Below are 24,309 nucleotides of genomic sequence, written 5' to 3'. Positions count from 1 at the left end.
GAAGCTCCCATAGCTCTTTCAGTTCCTCCTTTTAGCATCACCTTTACTAATTACCCAAGTTTCTACCTGTAGCCAAATAAACAATACCCTTCCCCAAACTCCAACTTTTTACAATTATTATCACTAAGGAGATTTCTACATAATATGTAAACAACTGGTCTGGCATTGAAGCTGCGAATTTGTTATTGCAAATTTACATCTCCTGCCCAGGGACAGAAATAGCACTTCAACCTGTCTAAAAACTAAGTCAGTCATAATACAAACACCAAATCAGGGGAAAGAAAACAGGCAATTAAAGCCACCAAGTAGTCAATCAAGAACATAGTTTCATAGGACCAATTAGATTGATGGGAAGAAGAAGGGAAGGAAACGACACACTCAAACAATCAATTCAATGGAGGAATTAGTGAGAAAAGAAGAAAATGGATACCCAGTTCCTGACCCAAAGAAAATAATGATAAATATCACTAATGAGCCCATTGATGCTCACTAAAATTTCTCAAAGAGGAAATCATGGAAGAGATCACTGAGAAACACATGGAGAAGCTATGAGACATGGTTAACCAGAAAGTGCAAGATGCACTCAAGATATTTCAAGACACCACAAATAAAAAACTTGTGAACACACAGAAACATCTAAATGAACTCAGAGAGGACTTCAACAAACACCAAAGTAAAACAAAGACACTATAAAAGAAGAGGTATAGGAAATAAAGAAGACAACATGAGATATAAAAGAGTAGTTGATCTGGAAAATCTCAGAAAAAAGAATCAAATGGAAATCCTGTAATATAAAAAAGTCCCTTTAGTCAAAGAAAACACACAGTGGAAGGCCACTCCAGCAGAGTAGAACAAGTTGAAGACAGAATCTCAGAGCTCAAGATAAAATAGAGATTAAAGAAAAAAACAACTCTTAATCAAAAACTCAAGAGCTGTGAAAGGAATATGCAGGAACTCAGAAAACCAATCCTGAGAATCATGGGCATTGACAAAGGAGAAGAGGTGTAAGCCAAAGGGATATGTAATATATTCAATAAAATAATAACAGAACATTTCCCAAATCTCAAGGTAGTTTTGCCCATTCAGGTACAGGAAGCCTCCAGGACACCAAACAGACTTGACCAATATAGAACCTCTCCATGATATATAATCATGAAATTAACTAGCGCAGACAGCAAAGAAAGAATTTTGGAGGCTGTAAGAGAGAAAAAACTAATGCCTTATAAATGTAAACCCATCAAAATAACAGCAACCTTAAAATCTCAACAGAAACCTTAAAAGCAAGAGAAGCATGGAGAGAGGTATTTCAGCACTGAAAGAAAATAATCTCAGTCTGGATATTCTACCCAGAAAAACTATCATTCAAAATTGATGGAGCAATAAAAGTCTTCCACAATAAACAGAAACTAAAATATGACCCCCAGGATAGTGGATTGTACAAGGAATTATGCACACAGAAGATGAAAGAAAACAAAACCATGAGGACACAAATATCTAGACAAAGAAGCCACAAATACAAGCAATTAAAATGGTGACAGGCGCGTTGATAGAAAAGACTATTTTCTCAAAATTTACCCTTCTTTACTTCATATTCTTTTCTTCAAACTCCTTTAACTTAAATTTACTTTCTATCTTACCTGTGCTTAACAACAGCTGGAGTGACACAGGAATATGTTTAGCTAGAGCAGTTTCTATAACCCAAATTTTCAATCCTTGTATATAGAGAATAATACAGCACCCAATTAAGGTGAGGGCTCCATATACAACAATAAGGGATGTTAGAATTGAGTCCATTACTCCCTTCCATTTTCCAAACACTAATCCAACCAGCTAGTAAAGGGGTTATTTATTCCTGATCTTTTGGTTGGTTCATTTAATAGGGTTCTCCAGCCTGGAGATCCTTGGTTATAGTTCCATCTGTGGCTGTATTGTTGGGGATGTATGTACAACATTCACATCCAATAGGACACCCCTTCCTTTCTATGCTAGAATCATGTTCAGAGCCATTGTTTTCCCATGCCATTTTACTAACTTACCTGTCACTCCTTTAAATGCATCTCAAATGTAGTTCATAAACCTCTCTTGTTTATACCAATGTAATTAATCCAGTCCACATTCTTATTGATCATATACCACCAAAACAATGCTGATTCAAAGCCTGCAGCTATTTGATTTCTTGCTTTGAATTCATCAGGAACTCCTCATGGGACCCCAATGGCACCTATATAATTGTGAGAGTTGAATGACCCATAAGGGGAAGTAAGACATCGTTTTTGTTTCCTCTTAGAGAGGGTTTGGGGCTTTGAAATGCCAAGGTGAAAGGGAAAGTCAATTGGACTAAAGTACAAGCCCCACTCCATTTGACTGGAAGAATCTGAAGTAAAGGTCCATCTCAATACCACCTGATGTGTGCCCTGGCAACAGCTCAAGATGTTTTACTGGCTACCTCTTCAAAGGATCAGCCTTCACTGCACCCTGATACGTTTCCCAGAACTCCAATTTCTCCTCTGACCTAGAAAGGCATGAGGTGTAGTTAGAGTTTCAAAGTAGGGGCTTGACTTACTGAGGTGACTTTAGCCTCTCAGATTCATTAACAAAGGGGAACAGTGGTGACAAGGTTATGCAAGACCTATTGCTACATGGCTGTCATATCTTCGAAGAGGGAAACCATATATGCCAATGCCTCAGGGTGTGGTCCATCTCAGGGGAAAGGGGACAACATGGGGTTCTGCTCTCCCTGATGCACATGCATAACAATCTTTTTATTTAGAGTGAGGATGGAATAGTTGATCCATTGCAACAAGGCATTTGTCTCCCTGATACCCTTCTCAATGGCGATAGTCCTTCCTTAAGTCTTTGACTTCCACTATAGTTACTGCTGTCTGGTTACGGTGGAGCTTGTGAGATTGTGTTGGGAGCTGAACATCAGAACATAAGTTCTAGAAGCAATTCTGAAAGAAACATACATATTGGGTTTTTATATGCATTATGAGCTCCTAGCCTATATTTTCTGAAGATAGATGGCTTGCTGGACATAAAGAAAGGGTCACTGAAACTCAGTAGAAGGGGTTACATTGAAGATGCTGACTACAGATAATTTATAAGCTACAATATAATATGAAATTTTGTTTTGTCTCACCAATAACTTAAGTTTCTACAGTAAGTAAAGACATAGGATTACATTTGTGAATATCAAATAATTTTGACTGTAGATAAAATAATAGTACAAAAAAGACACAAAGTGAGATCATAAAGTCTAACTATACAAAATTACTTAAGGTTTTGCCTAAAGTAGCTATATTTGACGTTGATAATACTGATAAGATATAAAAAACACAGATAACATTGCTCAGACATGGGTAAAAGCTAAAATCAATTGGGTAAGCAATAAGTGACATAAAGATGATTGAATAAAATATGGAACTTTCACAGTAAGATTGGAAATTCAGTTCACTAGGGAGAAAGACATCACACAATATACATTTTCACTAGAAATCCAAGTAGTGAAAAAGCAGATCTTTGTTTAATGACAAATTAGTGAAGAGTTGATTTTTCCTGTATAACATAAAACTCAAACATGTAAAATTTTTCATTAAATTATAAAATAACCCTGGGAAAAGAAAGGAAAAAACACCACTAAATTACAAACAGCCAAGATAGATGAAACACAGCAAATATTTTACATCTCCCAGGACTTTAAGAAGTGTTTGATGCTCCTGTAAGCTTTGAAATCTTTCACTTTTCAGGCAAAAACCACTCAGTAGTGTATAACCCTTTTAATGAATTGCATTATACTGCACATTAGAAATAGTGATAACACTATGGGTCTTTGTACAGTAGGTTTTTTTGGTTAGAGGAGGGGTTCGTTGTATTGGGGCTTGAATTCAGGGTTTTTGCACTTGCTAGGCAGGTCACTTGAGCTATACCTCCAGCACTTTACTCTCTGGTTATTCTTGAAATATGATCTTGCTTGTTTTGCACAGTCAGAGTTGGACACAATCTTCCTATTTTTATGCTTCTCATTGTCACTGGGAAAGGCAGGCACACACTGCCATGCCAAGTTTAACTTTTTTTTTTTCGGATAAAGAGTTAAATTTCTGAGGAAATAACTTTTTGGAATTAATTTCAACAAAATTGTTAATAATACATTTCCCCACAAAGACACATGGCAAAGTAATCTGAATAACCAGGATTGGATAATGTGAACTATTAATAAAAGTAAACCAGCACTCAGAGAATTTACATGTGTTATTTTAAATAAACACCTTGAAAAAAGATTAAAACTATTATTTTTTGTAAACTTATATCTGTCAGGAGCTTGGTTAATGTATTCTGGACAAAGGCATAAGAAGTGCCTGAAATCCTGAAAGGTGCCAGCTCCTGCAGCACAGGGATAATGGTTCATCTGGGTCCATTTCTCTTCACAGAATTTGACAGTGGCTCCAAGGTTCTTCTAAAATGCACAGCACTAGATGGGAAGAAAAGAGAAAAGTCTCTTCATGAAACCTTGAAAAGGAACATTCAAATGTGGTTTGGAAGGGTGAGACATGTATCTTAGCAGTAAAACAATTTGAACCTACAAATAAAGAAACAGCTAAAACTACTGAAAAACCTATGGGAATAATGTCAGTGCTTTGTCTATCACTAAATCAAACTAGCAAGTTAGCATTTCATTTTCTTTTACTTATCTTGTCAAAAACGTAAAATGGAGGTTTATTTAAAAATATTTGGTAATATACCTATTTTTTTAAGTTTAACATTACAAAATACTTGGTAATGTAGTTATTTCTTAAGTTGAACATTATTTTAAAAGTTTTAAAATATTCTCAAAAATGATAATAGGAATATATTATTAAGACATATAAATAAGTTAACAACAGAAATACACAAACATGCTAACAAGCACACTCAAACACATCTACATACACACTCACACACACACTCAAGGCACTCACACACATATCCACTAACACATTCACACACACTCTCACACGTATGCACACACATTCACACACACTGACACACAGGGTTTTATTGTGTGTCAATTAAACCAAGTGTACTATGCCACCCAGAGTATGATCAACTCTGAAGAGTGTCATTTTAGTTGATCCACTTATGGAAACATTTCACTACATGCATAATACCCATTAGAGTGTGCTGATTTAAATATGTGTAATTCAAAATAACTCTAAAACTTCAAGTCACTTATTTATTCTCCTAAATGCAATATGAAATTTTGCTTTGTCTTACGTGTAAATGAAGTTTATATAATGAGTAAATACATATGATTACATTTTTAAACATAAAATAATTTTGACTGTAGTTGAAATAATAGTACAAAAAAAGGTAAAAAGTAAGACAATGTACTCTCACTTTATGAAATTACTTAAGGTTTTGCCTAATAGCTATATTGGCTTTTCATAGCCAGGAAAGTTAGAAAAATCCCTTATAACATTGCTAAGACACAGGTAAAAGCTAAAGAGCAATTAGGAAAGCAAGAAGTGACATAAAGATGATTGAATAAAACATAGAAATTTCACAGTAAGATTGGAAATTTGATTCACTAGGAAAAATAAACCCCCAAATACACATGCTCACTAAAAATCCATGTAGTGAAAAAGCAGATCTTTGTTTAATGACAAAGTAGTGAAGATTTGGTATTTCTTGTGTAACATAAAACTCAAACATATGAAAAATTTCAATAAATTATAAAATATCATTGTGAATAGAAAGGAAGAAAGCATTACTGCAAATTACAAACAGCCAAGATAGATGAAGCACTGCAGAGACTTCACATCTCCCAGGAATTTAAGAAGCATTTGATGCTCCTGAAAGTTTTGAAGTCTTTCATTTTTTCAGGTAAAAGACACTCAGTAGTGTTTACTATTTTAATGAATTGCATTATACTGCACATTAGAAATAGTGATAACACTATGTGACTTTGTACAATAGGTTTTTTTGGTTAGAAGAGAGGTTCGCCATACTGGGGCTTGAATTCAGGGTTTTTGCACTTGTTAGGCAGGTGGTCTGTCACTTGAGCCATACCTCCAGCACTTTTTTCTCTGGTTATTTTTGAAATATGGTCTTGGTTATTTTGCTCAGGCAGGCCTGGACATGATCTTCCTATTTTTATGCTTTTCTTGTCACTGGGAAAGGCAGGCACACACTGCCATGCCAAGTTTAACATTTTTTGGATAAAAAGCTGAATTTTTAATGAAATTAATTTTGGAATTAGTTTCAACCAAATTGGTAATAACACATTTCCCCACAAAGTCCCATGGCGAAGGTACCTGAACTACCAGGATTGAATAATGTTAACTATTAATACAAGCAAACAGCACTCAGAGAATTTACATGTGTTATATTAAGTAAACATCTTGACAAAAGATTAAAACTATTATCTGTTGTAAACTTACATCTCTCAGAGTGTGATCAATGTCTTCTAGATAAAGAAAGAAGTGGCTGAGATCCAGAAACATGCCAGGTCCTGCAGCACAGAGATAATGTTCATCTGGATACATTTCTCTTCACAGCATTTGACAGTGGCTCCAAGGTCCTTAGAAAATGCACATCACTAGATGGGAATAAAGGAGAGAAGTCTCTTCAAGAAACATTGAAAAAGAACATTCAAATGTCGAGGTTGGAAGGGTGAAACAAGTATCTGTATCTTATAGTAGTAAAACAATTTGTGCCTATAAATAAAGGACCAGATAAAACTACTGAAAACCCATGGAACTAAGTTCAGTGCCCATATATTACTAACTCAAAATAGGATGTTAGCATTTTGTGTTCTTACACCTACCTTTTCCAAAATATACAATTGAAGATCTTTCAAAAAATATTAGGTAATATAGCTATTTTTTAAGTTGAAAATTATTTTAACAGTTTTTACATCCTAACAAGAGAGATAATAGAAATATATTCTTTTGGGACCTATAAATAAGTTAACAAAGGACAACTATGTGACTAAAGGCACACACAAAACCTACATACTTCAGTAGCAATTATGCTAATTTCTTTATAACAGCTCACAAAATAATGGAAAACTAAGTCATCTTGGTTATTTTTTTAAATTTCCATTTCACCCTGCCTCTTTCCCTTAATGGTAAAAAGAATCAAGTCCCAATCAAACAGGGTCATCTATTGCAAGCGAATGCTGAAAAGGTTAATATAAATTATTTAAAATTCTCCATTTTCTTTTCTATAGTTTTCCCTTAATAGGATAAATAAACTCTTCCTTGTCCTCCTAAACCCACACTGGGATTTTTTTCTGGTGGGGGGAGCCTCTAGCTCTGGACCCTATAGTATAAAATCTCTGTTTCTACAATAGAGTTGTAAATGCTTGTTATGTATGTACTTCTGCTTTAGCATTTATGCCATTCCATGCTAACTATCTTTTTCTTCATCCTCATCCAAGGTCCTCAGGTAAAGGCACCAGAATGTATTATCTTTGTATTCACAGTAGAAGGAGTACAGAATGGCATAGAAAGTCCCACACTACACACAGTTTACTTTTGGTAATACTGTTCAAAAGTGTGGCTCATAAATAGCCTAGCTGAATCAACTGAACTCACTTAACAGAGACAGGTGGAGTGCAAATACTACCATGAATATCTCACATGCCAACAGACATCAAATACACATACACACTCACACTTACATTCTCACCTTCACACACATACACTCACACACATATCCTCTCACATACTCACACAATCATAAACTCACACACATACATGCACTCACATAACTACGCACTTGCAAAATCACAAACTGAAACTAGATTCATGTCTTTCACCCTGTACAAGTATCAACTTAAAATGGATTAAGGACCATAATAATACCTGAAACTCTGAATCTAGTGCAAGATATGATGGAACTAATAGGAATAAACAATGACTTTCTAAATAGAATTCAAATGGCTCAGCAAGTAAGAGAAAGGATTGACAAATGGGACTACATGAAACTAAAATGCTTCTGAACAACAAAAGAAATAGTCACAAGAATGAAGAGGCCACCCACAGAATGGGGGAAAACTTTGCCAGCTATACATCTGACAGGAATTAATATCGAGAATATATTCAAAAACTAAACTCCCCCAAAATCAATGACCCAAGGAAGAAATGCACAAATGAACTGAACAGAGCTTTTTCAAAGGCAGAAGTCCAAGTGGCCAACAACTACATAAAGAAATGCTCACCATTCCTGGCCATAAAGGAACTGCAAATCAAAACCATGTCAAGATTCCACCTCACTCCCATTAGAATGGCTATCATCAAGAATACACACAACTAATGTTTTCAAGGATGTCTAAAAAATGGAATCCTCATATGCAGTTGGTGGGAATAGAAATTAGTAAAACCAGTATGGAAAACAGTATGGAGGCTCCTTGAAACTAAAAGTAGAATTGCCATATGATTCAGCATTATCATTCATATGGATATACCCGAAAGAATGTAAGTCAGGTTACAATAAAGCCTCCTTCACATCCTTGTTTACTGCAGCATTATTCACAACAGCTAAGATATGGAAACAGCCAAGATGCATCAATACTGATAAATGGATCAAAAATTGTGGCATTTATACATGATGGAATTTTATTTAGCCTTAAATAAGAATTAAATTTTATTGTTTGCTGGTAAATGGATGGAACTCAAGAACATCAACTTAAGTGAAATTAGGTTAAGAAAACCAAAGGCCAGATATTTTCTCTCACACATGGACTAGAGACCTGATACACATACAAGCAATATTATGAACAGGTCTCACTAAGGGGAGCTTACTTATGAGAGAGCGAGGGTAAAAGGAAAATGTTAAGGAGGTCAATATGGTGGTTGTAATTTTTGTACAAGAATGCAGAATTATTAAACCTTTTGAAATTACCATAAAAAGGGGAATAAAGTAGAAAGGCAAAAAATAGAGGGAATGAATCCATTCGTGTTATAATACATATATATGGAAATGTCACAGTGAAACATCCAGTATAACTATTTTAATGAAACAAAAATGTGCTGGGCACCATTGGCTCACGACTGTAATCCCTGTGACTCAGGAGGAAGAGATAAAGAAGATCATGGTTGGGCAAATAGTTTGTAAGAACCTATCTCAAAAACACCTATCAAAAAAAAGGCGGATGGACTGGCTCAAGGTATAGTCCCTGACCTCAAGCCCCAGTCCTGCCTTCCACACCAAAAATAAAAATAGCTTGTTTTCAAAAATGGAAAACAGAAAGGGAAAACAAGTCCTGTCTAGGGAGTTGATACTTTTGGGGGGTGGGTGTTATGATATAAGGAAAGTGTGTTGAGGGTGAATACATTTTCATGTATGAAAATGGAAAAATGAAACCTGTTGAAACTATTCCAGAAATGGGGGAGGGAGGATAAAGGAGAATAATGAAGGGATGAACTCAACTATGGTATATTATAAGAACTTTTGTAAATTTCACAATGTACCCCCCAAAATAATTTTTTAAAACTCAGCAATGTAAAAAATCTTTTTAAATTATTGTGTTCATTTCACTGAGTTTAAGAGACACAAGCTATGCAACCACACTTATTTGGCCAGTTTTCCCACAAACTCACACCCATTTGACTTATTATGCTAAGTGGATAGATACTGTGCATGTTAGTTCTGATGACCTCATACCTGCTCACAAACTTTATAGCACTGACATCACCCAACAGCAGATATGAGGAACAGAGCTCTATGCTCCAAACACCACTGACAATAGCTGCACCAGCACAGGTAAACATTCAAACTCTCTGCATTGATTTCCCTATAACATAAGAGGGTTGGTCTAAATGATATATAAGGTCAGTTTGGGTTCTAATATTTTATTAATATTTTAGGTCACTTGCTCAACTGGACAGTTCTCAAATTCCTGACCCACAGAAAATGGGTAAATTAATTTTTTTGTTTACTATGCTAAATGTTGGAGAAATCTTTTACACAGCTATAGGTAACTAATAGATGGTAGATGGCAGGTCCATCTGCTAACTACTGGGGGCATCCAAGACTGTTCCACAAACCTTAGGGGCTTGCACTGGAGGACTAGGGGCATCTTGATACCTCCCGTGGAAGAAAGCATCTATGGCCTCTGCAAAAATGCTACCAGTGCATTTGGTGGAGTGTTGATAAAAAATTCTGAAATGGTACATACATGGTAAGGGAGCCAGGGCTCATGATCTCATCCTCAATTCATGACTTCAAAAAGCATCAAACAGAAAAACACGTGAAGTGACATCATTTCCACCAATGTTCTTGGAAAGAAGACATACTACCACCTCTATGCCAATGAGGAAGGAAACCCTAATCCACCAGAATCTATGCCTGAAGTGATCACTGGAATTGAAATCATTTTTAGTAAGCCAATGACGCACATGGACACATGTATCAGGATACCTGGATATATACTGGGCATATTCAATGAATGCTGAATATTTCCTCCTCAGATAATATGTTAGGGTTGATCTTCGCAATAGCAAGGTTGAGCCAAACCTGCAGTTAGTGACTTCCAGGGAGCATTGCTGACTTGCATTATGTGGGATAGAGTACCTAACAGACACTGATACAGGAAATATTTTACAACCACCCACGCACACACACTCACACACACAAACACACCCACAGCATGGCTATGTCCCATGAATATTAAGTATTCTGGTGTAAGTGAATTTCTGGGCTTTCATCTAAGTAAAGAACCTTTCAGCAGCACCAAAACTTCATAAATACCAGGAATCACTGGTGACCCAGGGTAATTTCTTCAGACATTCGTTGCCATGGTGTAATGTAACCTGCAGGCCAGAGAAGAAGTGATGTCATAGCAACATGTGCCTGGGCCTCTGAGTAACCTCCTTCCTCCCTTGCCAGTCCACTAGCAGCACACCGTGAGACTGGGTGTTCAGGGTGAGCCCCTAAAATCAATGCCACCTGTATACCACAGTGAGATCCAGGGCGGCCTGTTCTGCTCGGTGAGTTCCAGGCCCAAAAAGGTCACAAAAGCCTGTGGACACTCCAAACCGTGGGGTATGGTAGCTTAGGTTAGCAGGTGAAGAAAGGAATGCTCCAATCCTGTCATGCTAATGTCACCCATGTGCTCCTGCTGTTCCTGCCCCGTTTCCCTAGGCCCCACTGAAGTGAGAAGTCTTCCACACAAGACAGGGGCACCTTCCTCCAGCTTCTTCCTGCTTGGCTGGCTGGGTGCCATAGCAACAGGCCAGGCTGGAGCTTCCTCAGGACTCTTCAAGTTCCAGGGGCTGTGAGCCCATTGTGACATCACCACCAAGACTTTTCTGATTGGTCAGACTGCATAAGCAGTCCCTCTAGGCCCTGCCCCCTCCCAGCTCCAGCCACTTGTGTGGCAGTTTCCTGGCAAGATCTGATCTGAGGATTGCTTTTCTCCTCCAGGTTCCCTCATCAGCTTGTTCAAGGTTCAAGTGGGATGACATTTCTGTCCTGTTCCAAAGAACTCCCAACCTGGAATCTGCATTTTGGAGATCAGGAAGTGTTTCTGGTGGTAAGTACAAAAACACCTCAAGGCCTTTGCACTTCCATCAGCAAGGAAAACTCCCTCTACATTGGATGAGGCAATTTCCCTCCCAGAACTACATCTCCCATCATGTGGGAGGTCATTCCCTTATGTGAGGAAAAATATAGTACACTGGGAACCAGGGGGTTGTGTTTCCAGGCTTCTGTGTTCCTAACTCCATCAAAACACGCACAAACTCACACACTGGCTGCCAAGAGCTTCAAAGTGACCACACGAATTCACTTCATGTTGACAAAGAAATTAATTCACTTTGATCCAAGAAATACACCGGCACACACAGGGTGTAGTCAAGGAATGCTTAATATTCCCTAGTCAGTGAAATTGTTACCATCTCTCCAGTGAACAGCAGCTTTCAGGAACACCAGAAAGTATGGAATACCATGAAGCACTCAGGAAGAACATTCATTTCTACAAAGATTCTCTCACGGACAAAACACTACACCTTTCATTCATGGAACTGAACACATAAAGTCAAGAGCGACTCAAGGCTGTTCCGCAAAGTGACTTCAGGAACTAACCTAGCTTCTAGCAATCAGTGATGGCAAATTGAACAAGAGATATCACACACACACACACACACACACACACACACACACGCACAAAGTGATGATATCCTAATTGTTATCTAGTAAGTGAATTTCTTAACTTCTATCTACTAAATAGCCACGTTGAACAAGACCAGAAGTCACTGAGCAACAGGACACCCTGGTGCATTCCATCCATTCCCACAGTGTTAAAGAGAGATTTTGATTCAAGGAGTCTTATGCATGCCTAAAGAGTGGATATGCTCAATGAGTATGAAATAGTATGTAGTATGAGAATTTATTAGAAAGAGCAAAGAAATTAATACACTGTGACACTACGAGTATTCACACACAAACACACACACACACACACTGGTGTTATCTGTAGGGGATCAAAGTGGTTGAGGTGACCTACCATTGCCTGCCCTGGCCTGCTCTGTGTCCTCTTTGAGGTCCTTTGGTAAATTCTCCAGAAGCATCTTCGTTGAGGGTTGACCCAGTATCACTTGATATGGTCTATGCCTCCACTCTGGGCTCTCTTGCAGCCTGAACCTCCACACAGTGGGAGACAGCAAGAGAGTGTTCTTTTATCTACATGGTCTCCAGAAAAATGATCTGGCTACAGTTTGTTTGGAATGTGGGCATCTGGTCATCAGGGTTCAACATTCTATGGTCCATCATCCAGAAAGGGAGGGCTTCTCTGGTGTACTCGCAACTGAAACTCTTCTTCAGACAAGCCCTCCCCAAGGTCTAATAGGATGTTGCACCCCCACCCCCAAGTCTAGCTCATAGGTTGGCAATAGTGTGACTCACACAGCCTACCCAAGTGGTCTGGGTACTGTCACTGTCCCAATATTGAGGACACAGAGCTGAGGTCAGAGATGGCCCCTACATTAACTAAACCAAGTATGTGACTCTCAGCAGAGCATTAGGGATCTTAGGACCTTCCCAGGCTTCCTGATTGCTCCCTGGGGGATCATCCTAGCATCCAATTCCCAGGATGTCATCGGTTTTTCATCATGTCTAGTACCTGTATTTCCTGTGACACTTTGAGGCAGTTCATTCATGTAGGTAATGCACTAAATGAGTGTTGGGAAATTTACAAGAAGGGAAGCAATAAGAACGGAATATAGATTCGATGTGGTGTTGCACAACTATAATTTCAAAACTAGGGAGGATGAGGCTGGGAGTATCAAAGTTCATATCCAGGCTGGGCTAGATAGCCATACACAGACTCTAAACAAAACCAGAGAACCCCAAGTTAACATAGACTTGAGTTCCATGGGTTTATCTAGAGAAAATCAAAAGTGTGTACACAGAGACAAATACACACAGACTCACAATGGCTTATATGAACACAAATTCATGTGCACACAGAGACATTTACACATTTGCAAACAGATGCAGATAAGTACAAATGCTGTCACAGAAGTTCATGTGCACATGCGTGATTATACCCACACATAGATGCACACTGAGGCAAAAATACACGCACACACATTCATCCTAATCCCAGGGTCTCCCTAAGGTGACCACAACTTCTCTTTTCCCTCTCAAAGAGCTACCCAGTTGCTAGTCATACACTTAGCCTCCTTTCCTGGAATTCCAACACCCATTGCTAACCTGCCTACACAATACCTTGCTGTGGATTCTCCTTGTCCCACTCATAAAAGGAGTGTGGGCAGCTATCTCATGACTCACCCTTGATTCTGAAATCCTGGCACAGGTGACAAATGAGGTTATCTATGTCTTGATCCTAGGCACCAAGGAAAGGCAGGAGCTGGTGACGAGGCTGTGATTGGGCTCATGTGTTCAAGGCCCCTGTGTCTCTTCTGTGCTTCTAGGGACAGGGAAGCACTAACTGAAAACTGCTTCTGGAGACCAATCCTCTGAGGAACCAGCACCTTCAGGAAAGGAAGCAGTGAGTGAACCCTGCAGTGACTGTGGTCATCTACTGAGTGCTGGATTAATTGTACATGTTTGTGTAACAAACCTACATGCATGTGACAAAGATGTGTCACATGTTTGTAACTGGTCTATCCCAGTCTCTGTCCACGTGTAATTCAAGCAGAAGTGCTGCTCAAAAAGGTGGTTCCCTACTACTGCCTGGACTCCATCTGGTCAGTGGGACATGAAGCGCAAGAATTACCTAGCACCCACCAACCACACCACCATCAATCAGTTTGACGCCATGGTTTCCTCTGTCATCACAACCTCCCTGGGAGACCAGAGCATGAAGGACTCAGATCAAGCCTGGGTGGTGGAACACTGGATTGAGGTGGCCAGGGTATCCTGCAAGAGGCCTTGCCAAGAAGGCTACCATAGTAATATCTGCACCATCCCTCATGAGTCTCCATAGATTAAAAATCTCTCAGGTTGCTGGTAGCTAGGACTCATTTCAGGACAATTTCTCACACTTGGCTCTCAAAGTCAGATTTATACTTAATATTCAAATCAACTCTATTCAATAGTCTAGGGCTTACCTTAGTGCTGAACAGGACAACACATACGAGGACACAAGTTAAGGGGAGGACATGATACATGGTGTATTATTTACAATTTAAAAAATAAACACTACATTTCTATAGTTCCTTTTGGATACGTATTTGCCAAATGCATGGATGCTATTTTACTTTACCTGCCAATCTTTGAAGTAGAAGCACCCAGGGTAGTTAGTTGTGCATTTCTCTTCAGGTGGCCCTAAATCAGCACTATCATATTAAAAACAAAAATACTTTGTTAACAGCATGCCCTATTTTCTGAACACACAAGACATTTTCATTGGAAAATAACTAGAAAACAAAGAAATGCAAACAGCAGCAAAAATCCCAACATGTTCCTTATTCCACATACTATTTTTAACACTTTGTGTACTTCTGCTTCATTTTGTATATAAACACATACATTTTAAAATGCAATCTGGGTGGGGTGTTTCAAGTTAGAGTGCCTGCCTAGCAAGTGCAAGGTCCTTAGTTCAAACCCCAGTCCTGTAAAAAGACAAAACAAAACCACAATTTAGACAACCCTATGGGTATAATTGGATATCTTTTTCCCACTCATCATTACATTCTTTTAGAACATCACTTGACTGCTGTACCACACATTCCATAGATCTATAATTTATTTATAGTCACCCACTGCACTGGAGGTGAACGAGTAGCACAGAATTAAGCAGGAGGCCTTTCTCTTTATTTTTGCTTCCACACAAGTGATCTGCTCCAGCAGCCATCTCAGGGCTCTTTCATGGCAGATAGACCATAAATCCCACTGGGATAGTCATTTTCGTGTGGTGCTGGATCACACGCAGGACCTAATGCATGCTGGGCAAGCACTCTACCACTGAGCTACATCCCTAACCCTTTCATCTATACACTCCTAAATGTTTCCCATTTTTAAAGTTTCCAAAGTAATCATTTCTTCTTGAAAAATTAACTTGAGAATTTTAAAAGCTCTAATGCAGTGGCACATGCTTATAATCCCAGCTACTGTGGATGAACAGATGGAAGGTTTGTGTTTTGAGGTCAGCCCAAGCAAAAGTTAGTGAGACTCTATATCTACAAACAAGTCAGGCGTGGTGGATCAATCCTATAATCCCAAATACTTGGGATCATCTCCATCTGAGGCCAGTCCAGGCCAAAAGATGGGGGGGGGAGAGAGAGACAGTGAGAGAGAGAGAGAGAGAGAGAGAGACAGAGAGAGAGAGAGAGAGAGAGAGAGAGAATAAGTGCAAGATCCCATCTCAAAAACAACTCCTCTTTTTGCCACAGACCCGGGGGAAACACTTGAGCATATACAAGAGACATCCTCAAGGATGATCTGCAATCATGAAAAGCTGGAAGCAGTCATCAGTGGGACAGGACCAACTGCACTGTGGTACAGCCATTTTCAAAAATCATACAACAGTCATGACAAAGGAGGGGAAAGTCTACATGACCATAGGAGGTTGTGTCAAAGAGAAAATAAGCACATTTTACTAGCTTAAAATACACACATGCAAATGCACTGAATTCTTTTTCTATGAGGTCTGGGGTTAAAGAGAGTCAGACTTGAGAGCGGATTCAGCTGTACTTGCAATGTGTGAACTTGCTAATAGCACATTACTTTGATAATTTCAAATAAATGAAGTGAATATATAAAATGGCTAACAATATAAAGAAATAGCGATTAAATTCATGCAGGTCAAACCTTACCTGTGCAAAAAGTTCTCTTCTGCTAGTTGAATTTGTAGTATTCCACCCTTCCATTTCATTTAAAAATATTAAATAATATTTTTGCAGCACACACGTTTTCTAAATATTTAGTAACAGGAGAAACAGGCTTGTTTATCACAAAGAGACACCTAAAAAGTAGAAGAGCCAGCTCTGGTTATGCATTCCTATAATCACAGCTACTCAGAAGGGGACAGCAAGAAATACTGTGGCTTATTGCACAAGCAGGAAATCAAGTTGCTTTGGAGAAGGATGACGTCTTTGGAGGACTTGCAGACAGACCAGTGAGGTGGAGTCTTCAAGGGATGAGCCCCTGGGTTCCTGGAGATGTGGCCATGGTGCAGGGCTAGGGCCAGTTGAGGGTCCACTCTCTCCTCCTCCTGCATGAGCGGTACCGGGCGCCGGGGGCAAGCAGGGCCCCAGTGCTGGAGTCTCAGGCTGCTGCCAGCATCTCTGCTCGGGCAGGGGCATAAAGTGTACTAGAGAACAGGGTAAGTAAGCACTGAACTTTGTCCCCTGCAAAGCAACTGCAGCATGGCTGCTGGCAGGGGGCCGGCAGGGGGCGCGCTGGGGCGGCGCCTACGCCGGAAACTCAAGAAGGGCAGGGCCTCTGCAAGGACTCCACGCCCACTGGCAGGCCTTGGCTCGCTGTGTCGGCCCTACAGCCAGGCAGCGCTCGCCCCACAAGCCAGCTGGGGCAGACTCGAAAGTGGGGAAGGTGATCAGCGTGGGACGGCGGCACTCCGGAGCAGGGCTTGGCAGTGGTAGGTCCCTCCTCCTGTCAGAGGAGCGTTCCCCTGGCCCGGGCGGTGGGGACGGGGTGGGAAGGGGGGGATAGGAGCCGTGGGGAGGTCAGGCAGGACATTGAGTCAGGTCGCAGGGTCAGGCAGGAGATGTGTCGGGCTGCGGGGTCAGGTGGGAGGTGGGCTGCGGGCAGCGGGGGCAGACGGGAGGTGCATCAGGAGGCTGGAGGCGGGGGTCAGGCGTGCAGTGTGTCGGGTTATGGTTGGCGGGGTCAGACCTGTGGTGTGTCAGGTGGCGGGGGTCAGGCAGGAGGTGCACAGGACTGTGGGCACCTGGGGTCAGGCTGTGTGTTGGGCTGCCTGCGGCAGGGGTCAGGCGGGAGGTGCTTTGGGATGCCCGTGGTGGAGGACAGGCAGGAGGTGCATCAGCTTGTGGGTGGCGGGGTCAGGCAAGGGGTGCATTGGGCGGTGGGGGTCTGGCGGGATGTGCATCTGGATTTGCGAGCAGGGGTCTGGTGGGAGGTGCTTGGTGATGCAAGAGGCGGGAGTTAGGCGGGAGGCGCCTCAGTATGCAAGTGGCGGGGGTCTGGTGGGAGGTGCTTCAGGATGCGCGGCGGGAGTCAGACGGGAGGTGCTTCTGGATGCAGGCAGTGGGAGTCAGGCGAGCAGTGCACCAGGCGGCAGTAGTCAGGCTACAGGTGCGTCGTGCGGTGAGGGTCAGGCGGGAGGTGGTTGGGCTGCAGGCAGCGTGGGTCAGGCTGGAGGTGTGTCGGGTGCGGGTATCTGGGGTCAGGTGGTGCCCAGGCTGCGCGCAGCGAGAGTCAGGTGCCTTGGGATGCACGCGACAGGGGTCTGGTAGGAAGTGCTTAGGGATGTGCCCTGAGTGGGTCAGGTGGGAGGTGTGTCTGGATGCCCGCGGCGGAGGTCAGGCAGGGGGTGCTTCCGGATGTGCTTGGCTGGGTCTGGTGGGAGGTGCTTCGGGATGCTCCTGGCAGGAGTCAGGCAGGAAGGGCCTGGGGATGCATGATGCATGGTTCAGGCGGGAGGTGCAGCAGGCTGCGGGGGTAAGGCTGAAGGTACATCCGGCTGCTGGCTGTGAGGTCAGGCGTGCAGTGTCAGGCAAGCGGTGCATCGGGCAGCAGAGGTCAGGCGTGCGGTGCGTCAGGCAGCGGGGGTCAAGCGGGAAGTGTACAAGGCTGTGGGCATCTGGGGTCAGGGGGTACGTTGGGTTGCTCGCCGGCGGCACTCAGGTGGGAGGTGCTTTGGGATGTCCGAGGTGGAGGTCAGGCGGGAGGTGCATCGGGTTGTGGGCAACGGGGGGTCAAGCAAGCAGTGCATTGGGCGGTGGGGGTCTGGTGGGAGGTGCTTTGGGATGCCCGCGGTGGGAGTCAGGCGGGAGGTGCTTCGGGATGCAGGCAGTGGGAGTCAGGTGAGCAGTGCATGGGGGGGGGTTCAGGCTGAAGGTGCGTCCTGCGGTGGGGGGGTCAGGCCTGAGGTGTTTTGGGATGCCCGTGGAGGAGGTCAGGTGGGAGGTGCATCAGGTTGCGGGCAGCGGGGTCAGGCAAGGTGTGCATTGGGCGGTGGGGATCTAGCGGGAGGTGCATCGGGATTTGCGCGGTGGGGGTCTCGTGGGAGGTGCTTCCGGATGCAAGTGGAGGGAGTTAGGTGGGAGGTGCTTCAGGATGCGCCTGGCGGGTGGGGTGTCATGGGGGAGGTGCTTCCGGATGCAGGCAGTGGGAGTCAGGCTAGCAGTGCAGGGGGGTGGGTCAGGGTGGAGGTGCTTCGTGCGGTGGGGATCAGGCGGGAGGTGCTTTGGGATGCCCCCGGTGAAGGTCAGGTGGGAGGTGCATCGGGTTGTGGGCTGCTGGGTCAGGCGAACTGTGCATTGGGCGGTGGGGGTTTTGCGAGAGGTGCATCAGGATGCACGGGGCGGGGTTCTGGTGGGAGGTGCTTCAGGATGGGCACTGCAGGAGACAGAAGGGAGGTTCTTCGGGATGCAGGCAGTGGGAGTCAGGCAAGCAGTGCATCTGAAGGCGGAGGTCAGGCTGAAGAAGCGTCGTGCGGTGGTGGGTCAGGCGGGAAGTCTCTGGGAGGGATGCCCTTGGTGGAGGTCAGGTGGGAGGTGCATCGGGTTGTGGGCAGCGGGGTCAGGCAAGGGGTGCATTGGGCGGTGGGGGTTTGGCGGGAGGTGCATCAGGATTTGTCGGTGGGGGGTCTGGTGGGAGGTGCTTCCGGATGCAGGAGGTAGGTGGGAGGTGCTTCAGGATGCGTGGCGGGAGTCATGGGGGAGGTGCATAGCGCGGCGGAGGTCAGGCTGGACGTCCATTGGGATGTGTGGTGGGGTCAGGTGTGCTGTGCATCGGGTTGTGGGCAGCAGGGTCAGGACAGCAGGGCATTGGGCGGTGGGGGTCTGGCGGGAGGTGCATCAAGATGCACGCGCGGGGATCTGGTGGGAGGTGCCTCAGAATGCAGTCTGTGGGAGTCAGGGGAGCAGTGCAATGGGAGGCGGGGGTCGGGCTTGAGGAGCTTCGTGTTGTTTGGGTCAGGCGGGAGGTGCTTTGGGATGCCCGCGGTGGTGGTCAGGTGGGAGGTGCATCGGGCTGTGGGCTGCTCAGTCAGGCAAGGTGTGCATTGGGCAGTGGGGGGGTCTGGCGGGAGGTGCATCAGGATTTGCCGGTGGGGGGTCTGGTGGGAAGTGCTTCCTGATGCAAGAGGCAGGAGTTAGGCCACAGGTGCCTCAGGATGCTAGTGGAGGAGGTCTGGTGGGAGGTGCTTCAGGATGCGCCTGGCGGGAGTCATGGGGGAGGTGCTTCCGGATGTAGGCAATGGGATTCAGGCAAGCAGTGCAGGGGTGGGGTCAGGCTGGAGGTGCTTCGTGCGGTGGGGGTCAGGCGGGAGGTGCATCGGGTTGTGGGCAGCGGGGTCAGGCAAGGGGTGCATTGGGTGGTGGGGGTTTGGCGGGAGGTGCATCAGGATTTGTCGGTGGGGGGTCTGGTGGGAGGTGCTTCCGGATGCAGGAGGTAGGTGGGAGGTGCCTCAGGATGCTAGAGGCAGGGGTCTGGGGGGAGGTGCTTCAGGATGCAGGGTGTGGGAGTCAGGCGAGCAGTGCAACAGGGCGGTGGGGGTCCGGCTGCAGGTGCGTCATGCGGTGGGGGTCAGGCGGGAGGTGGTCGGGCTGCAGGCAGCGTGGGTCAGGCTGGAGGTGCGTTGAGTAAGGGGGTATCTGGGGTCAGGTGGTGCCCTGGCTGTGCATGGCGGGAGTCAGGTAGGAGGTGCTTCTGTATGCAGGCAGTGGGAGTCAGGCGAGCGGTGCATAGGGCGGCGGAGGTCAGGCTGGATGTCCGTTGGGATGTGTGATGGGGTCAGGCGTGAGGTGCATCGAGTTGTGGGCAGCAGGGTCACGAGAGCGGTGCATTGGGCGGTGGGGGTCTGGCGAGAGGAGCATCAGGATGCGCGCGCGGGGATCTGGTGGGAGGTGCCTCGGGATGCAGTCAGTGGGACTCGGGAACAGTGCAGTGGGAGGCGGGGATCAGGCTTGAGGATTGTCGTGCGGTGGGGGTCATTTGGGAGGTGCTTTGGGGCGGTCAGGTGGGAGGTGCATCGGGTTGTAGGCTGCTGGGTCAGGCAAGGTGGGCATTGGGCAGTGGGGGGTCTGGCGGGAGGTGCATCAGGATTTGCCGGTGGGGGGTCTGGTGGGAAGTGCTTCCTGATGCAAGAGGCAGGAGTTAGGCGGGAGGTGCCTCAGGATGCTAGTGGGGGCGGTCTGGTGGGAGGTGCTTCAGTATGCGACTAGTGGGAGTCAGGCGAGCAGTGCAACAGGGCGGTGGGGGTCCGGCTGCAGGTGCGTCATGCGGTGGGGGTCAGGCGGGAGGTGGTCGGGCTGCAGGCAGCGTGGGTCAGGCTGGAGGTGCGTTGAGTAAGGGGGTATCTGGGGTCAGGTGGTGCCCTGGCTGTGCATGGCGGGAGTCAGGTAGGAGGTGCTTCTGTATGCAGGCAGTGGGAGTCAGGCGAGCGGTGCATAGGGCGGCGGAGGTCAGGCTGGATGTCCGTTGGGATGTGTGGTGGGGTCAGGCGTGCGGTGCATCGGGTTGTGGGCAGCAGGGTCAGGAGAGCGGTGCATTGGGCGGTGGGGGTCTGGCGGGTGGTGCATCAGGATGCACTTGGCGGGTGTCTGGTTTGAGGTGCCTGGGGATGCAGTCAGTGGGACTCGGGGGAGCAGTGCAATGGGAGGCGGGGTTCAGGCTTGAGGAGCATCGTGCAGTGGGGGTCTTTTGGGAGGTCCTTTGGGATGCCCACGGTGAAGGTCAGGTGGGAGGTGCATCGGGTTGTGGGCTGCTGGGTCAGGCAAGGTGTGCATTGGGCTTGGGGTCTGGTGGGAGGTGCTTTGGGATGCTCTTGGTGGAGGTCAGGTGGGAGGTGCTTAGGGATGCAGGCAGTGGGAATCAGGTGAGCAGTGCAGGTGGAGGTGGTGTCAGGCTGTAGGTGTGTCCTGGGGTGGGGGGTCAGGCGGGAGGTGCTTTGGTATGTCCCTGGTGGAGGTCATGTGGGAGGTGCATCAGGTTGTGGGCGGCGGGATCAGGGGAGGGGTGCATTGGGCCATGGGGGTCTGGCGGGAGGTGCATCGGGATTTGGGCTGTGGGGGTCTGGTGGGAAGTGCTTCCGGATGCAAGTGGAGGTAGTTAGGTGGGTGGTGCTTCAGGATGCGCCTAGTGGGAGTCATGGTGGAGGTGCTTCTGGATGCAGGCAGTGGGAGTCAGGTGAGCACTGCATTTGGCGGCGGGGCTCAGGCTGGAGGTTCATCAGGTGCTGGTATCTGGGGTCAGGTGGTGCCTGGGCTGTGGGTGGTGGAGTCAGGTGGGAGGTGCTTAGGGATGCTCCCTGTTGTGGTCAGGCGGGTTTTGTATGTGGATCCTGTGGCTGGGGTCAGGCAGGAGGTGCTTAGGAATGTGCGCAGAGGGGGTCTGGTGGGAGGTGCTTCTGGATGCTCCTGGCAGGAGTCAGGTGGGAGGTGCCTGTGGATGCATGCAGCATGGTTCAGGCGGAAGGTGCAGCTGGCTGCTGGTGTCAGGCTGAAGATACATCGTGCTGCTGGCTGCAGTCAGGTGTGTGGTGTCAGGGGAACAGTGCATAGGGTGGCGGGGGTCAGGCATGAGGTGCGTCGTTCGGTGGGGGTTAGGCGGGAGGTGATCGGGCTGCAGGTGCTTTGGGATGCGGGCAGGGGTGTCAGGCCTGCAGTGTGTGGGATTTTTGGAGTCAGCATGCAGGACATCGAATTGTGGGCAGCGAGGGACAGGAGTGTGCTGTGTTGGGGTTCTGTGGTCAGTGTGCCCTGCGTTGGGTTGCAGGCGGTGGGGGTCAGCAGGTAGTTTGTTGGGGAACGGGGGTCAGGTGTGGGAAGCATCAAACACAGGGTGGGCGTGGCTGGGTTCAGGACCGAATCCCCAGAGGAAGCAGAGCCATGGACAACCTTGCAGCATCACACGCAGAGAGCTGTTGGTCTTGGTGCAGAGGAAGCAGCAGAGCTCCAAGTTGAAGCTCATGAACTCTGTGTTGCTGAGCAGAAACAGGTGGAAGTCATCGCCCCACACCTTGGTGCCCTTAGCTGGTGACATGGGGACATCCAGTCACACCTTCTCCTCCTGCCCTGAAGCCACAGCCTCTTCCCCCCGAGCTGGTCTGAGGCTCAATGTGCTCTGGCTTGGCTCCTGCTGCACTGCTGTCCTGGAGAGCAGCTCTGCGACCAGGGCCACTGTGGGTGCCTCTAGATGCTGTTTAGAGACCAGGTTTGTCACTGTTTTGCAGGGCTACAAATACAATACTATGATTTGGGGGGTTTTGGCTGAATGTAGAAATTACAGTGTAGGTTACATTGGTTTTCAGAAAACTTTGAGGTTGAATGTGAAGAGGTTTATGAGAAACAAAATGAGAATGTTTTTAGGAAAATTGTGTATTATCTGAAATAATTGTTAGTAGTTGGAATAACTTTCTAATATTTGCTTTTTTACGGAATCATATCAGATAATCTGCAGATCATATTCTGTGGGATAGATTCTTTTGAAGACTGAAAAGTCAGTGTGGACATTTAAAACCAGAATTGACATTTCTAAGTATGCTGACTGCTTTTAATGTGAGAAATTCCTCCAGGAAGACAAGGACTACCAAGCTCTGAGAGGACAGAAAGGGTGAGCATTGTTTCAGTCCAGAAGAAGTTTTGAAGCTCACTGTATTATACACAGGAATTTGGTTGTCAAATGTTGATTTAGGATTCTGCAAGTTCACTGTCATGGTGTACTTGTAAACGAAGGCATCTTTTGCACATCACATTTGCTCAATACTTTTTTTGTGGCACTAGGGTGCGAATTCAGACTTTGTGTCTGCTAGGGAGGCTCTCTAACTCTGAAGCCACATTCCAGCTTCCACACTCTGAAAAGTTGCCTGAGGTAAATATTAACACAGTGTCCTTAAGAACTTTCCTAGTCAAGTGGTACGGGATTTTTGTGTTTTAACACAACTTTATTTATTCTTTTAAGTATTGGGGATTGAATCTAGGGCTTCATGCATGCTAAGCAAGTGATCTACCACTTGAACCATGCTGCCAGCTTATTTTTGGTTTTTGAGACATGATCTTGCTATGTAGCCCAGGCTGGCCTCCTACCTCAGCTGCCCAATTGCTGACATTATAGGTATGTGCCATTAAACCCAGATTTTAATTAATAAATCTTACAATTTGTTCCTCACTCACATGAAAGCTGCCTAACTGTAATGCACTATCATTGCATGTAGTCAATAAATGTTCAGCCACTGAAGCTTTTTTCAGAAGGAAGATATCTGGTCTTAAAGAGTAAGTTTTATTGCCAAATGTCTATGGTGCTCTGACAGATAAGAGGAAGCTAATTTAAGCTTGCGACTGGATAACTAGATATTAGGAACTTTGGTTGGACAAGAATTACAATCTTTGAGCAGAAATCATTTTTGGAAGTGGTTTCTGATTTTTGTACTGAAATAACTCTTAGGAGAGGGAGAGACAGCTCAGAGGGTCTTAGGCATCTCACTGCAGGGGTATTTTGAATTATTTCTAGAAATGGAGTGATGGAATTTAGAGACCTTAATTACTTGAAAGGAAGAGATGGGTACTGAAAGTACAGACAGTGTAGGCTGGTGGAGTGGCTCAAGCAGTTAGAGTGCCTGACTACCATGCATGAGGCCTTGAGTTCAAATTTCATTACCACTGCAAAAAGAAATAGAATAAGGCTAGCCAGATGTAAAACTTCAGGGTCTTAAAAAAA

General features: G+C 45.3%; 1 protein-coding gene and 1 long non-coding RNA gene across 14 annotated transcripts in view; one reads left to right on the top strand and one right to left on the bottom strand.

Annotated features, from left to right (window-relative positions):
- Positions 1-3,247: 3,247 nt before the first annotated feature.
- Positions 3,248-16,867, bottom strand: LOC141421646 (uncharacterized). Its single transcript, XR_012446298.1, has 5 exons — positions 16,263-16,867; positions 14,711-14,783; positions 13,774-13,976; positions 6,417-6,574; positions 3,248-4,468 (listed from the first exon to the last, which is right to left on the bottom strand). It is a non-coding gene; the product is annotated as an uncharacterized lncRNA (long non-coding RNA).
- A 12-nt stretch (positions 16,868-16,879) lies between these two features.
- LOC141421645 (NUT family member 2E-like) overlaps positions 16,880-24,309 on the top strand; it is a 45,781-nt gene continuing 38,351 nt past the window's right edge. For 8 of the 13 annotated variants that reach the window (XR_012446290.1, XR_012446289.1, XR_012446292.1 and 5 more), the window contains exons 1-2: positions 16,880-17,044; positions 23,042-23,205. The gene's annotated coding sequence lies outside the window, so the exon portion shown is untranslated. Of the gene's footprint in view, positions 17,045-17,618; positions 17,722-19,014; positions 19,090-22,178; positions 22,807-23,041; positions 23,206-24,309 lie in introns of those variants that run through there. The other 5 variants (XM_074068506.1, XM_074068507.1, XR_012446291.1 and 2 more) reach the window with 5 other exon arrangements.

Source organism: Castor canadensis, chromosome 3 (genome assembly GCF_047511655.1).
Source record: "Castor canadensis chromosome 3, mCasCan1.hap1v2, whole genome shotgun sequence".
In the NCBI taxonomy this organism is placed as follows: domain Eukaryota; kingdom Metazoa; phylum Chordata; class Mammalia; order Rodentia; family Castoridae; genus Castor; species Castor canadensis.
The sequence above is the reverse complement of the archived record's forward strand: the minus strand, read 5'-3'. Positions and strand labels throughout refer to the sequence as shown.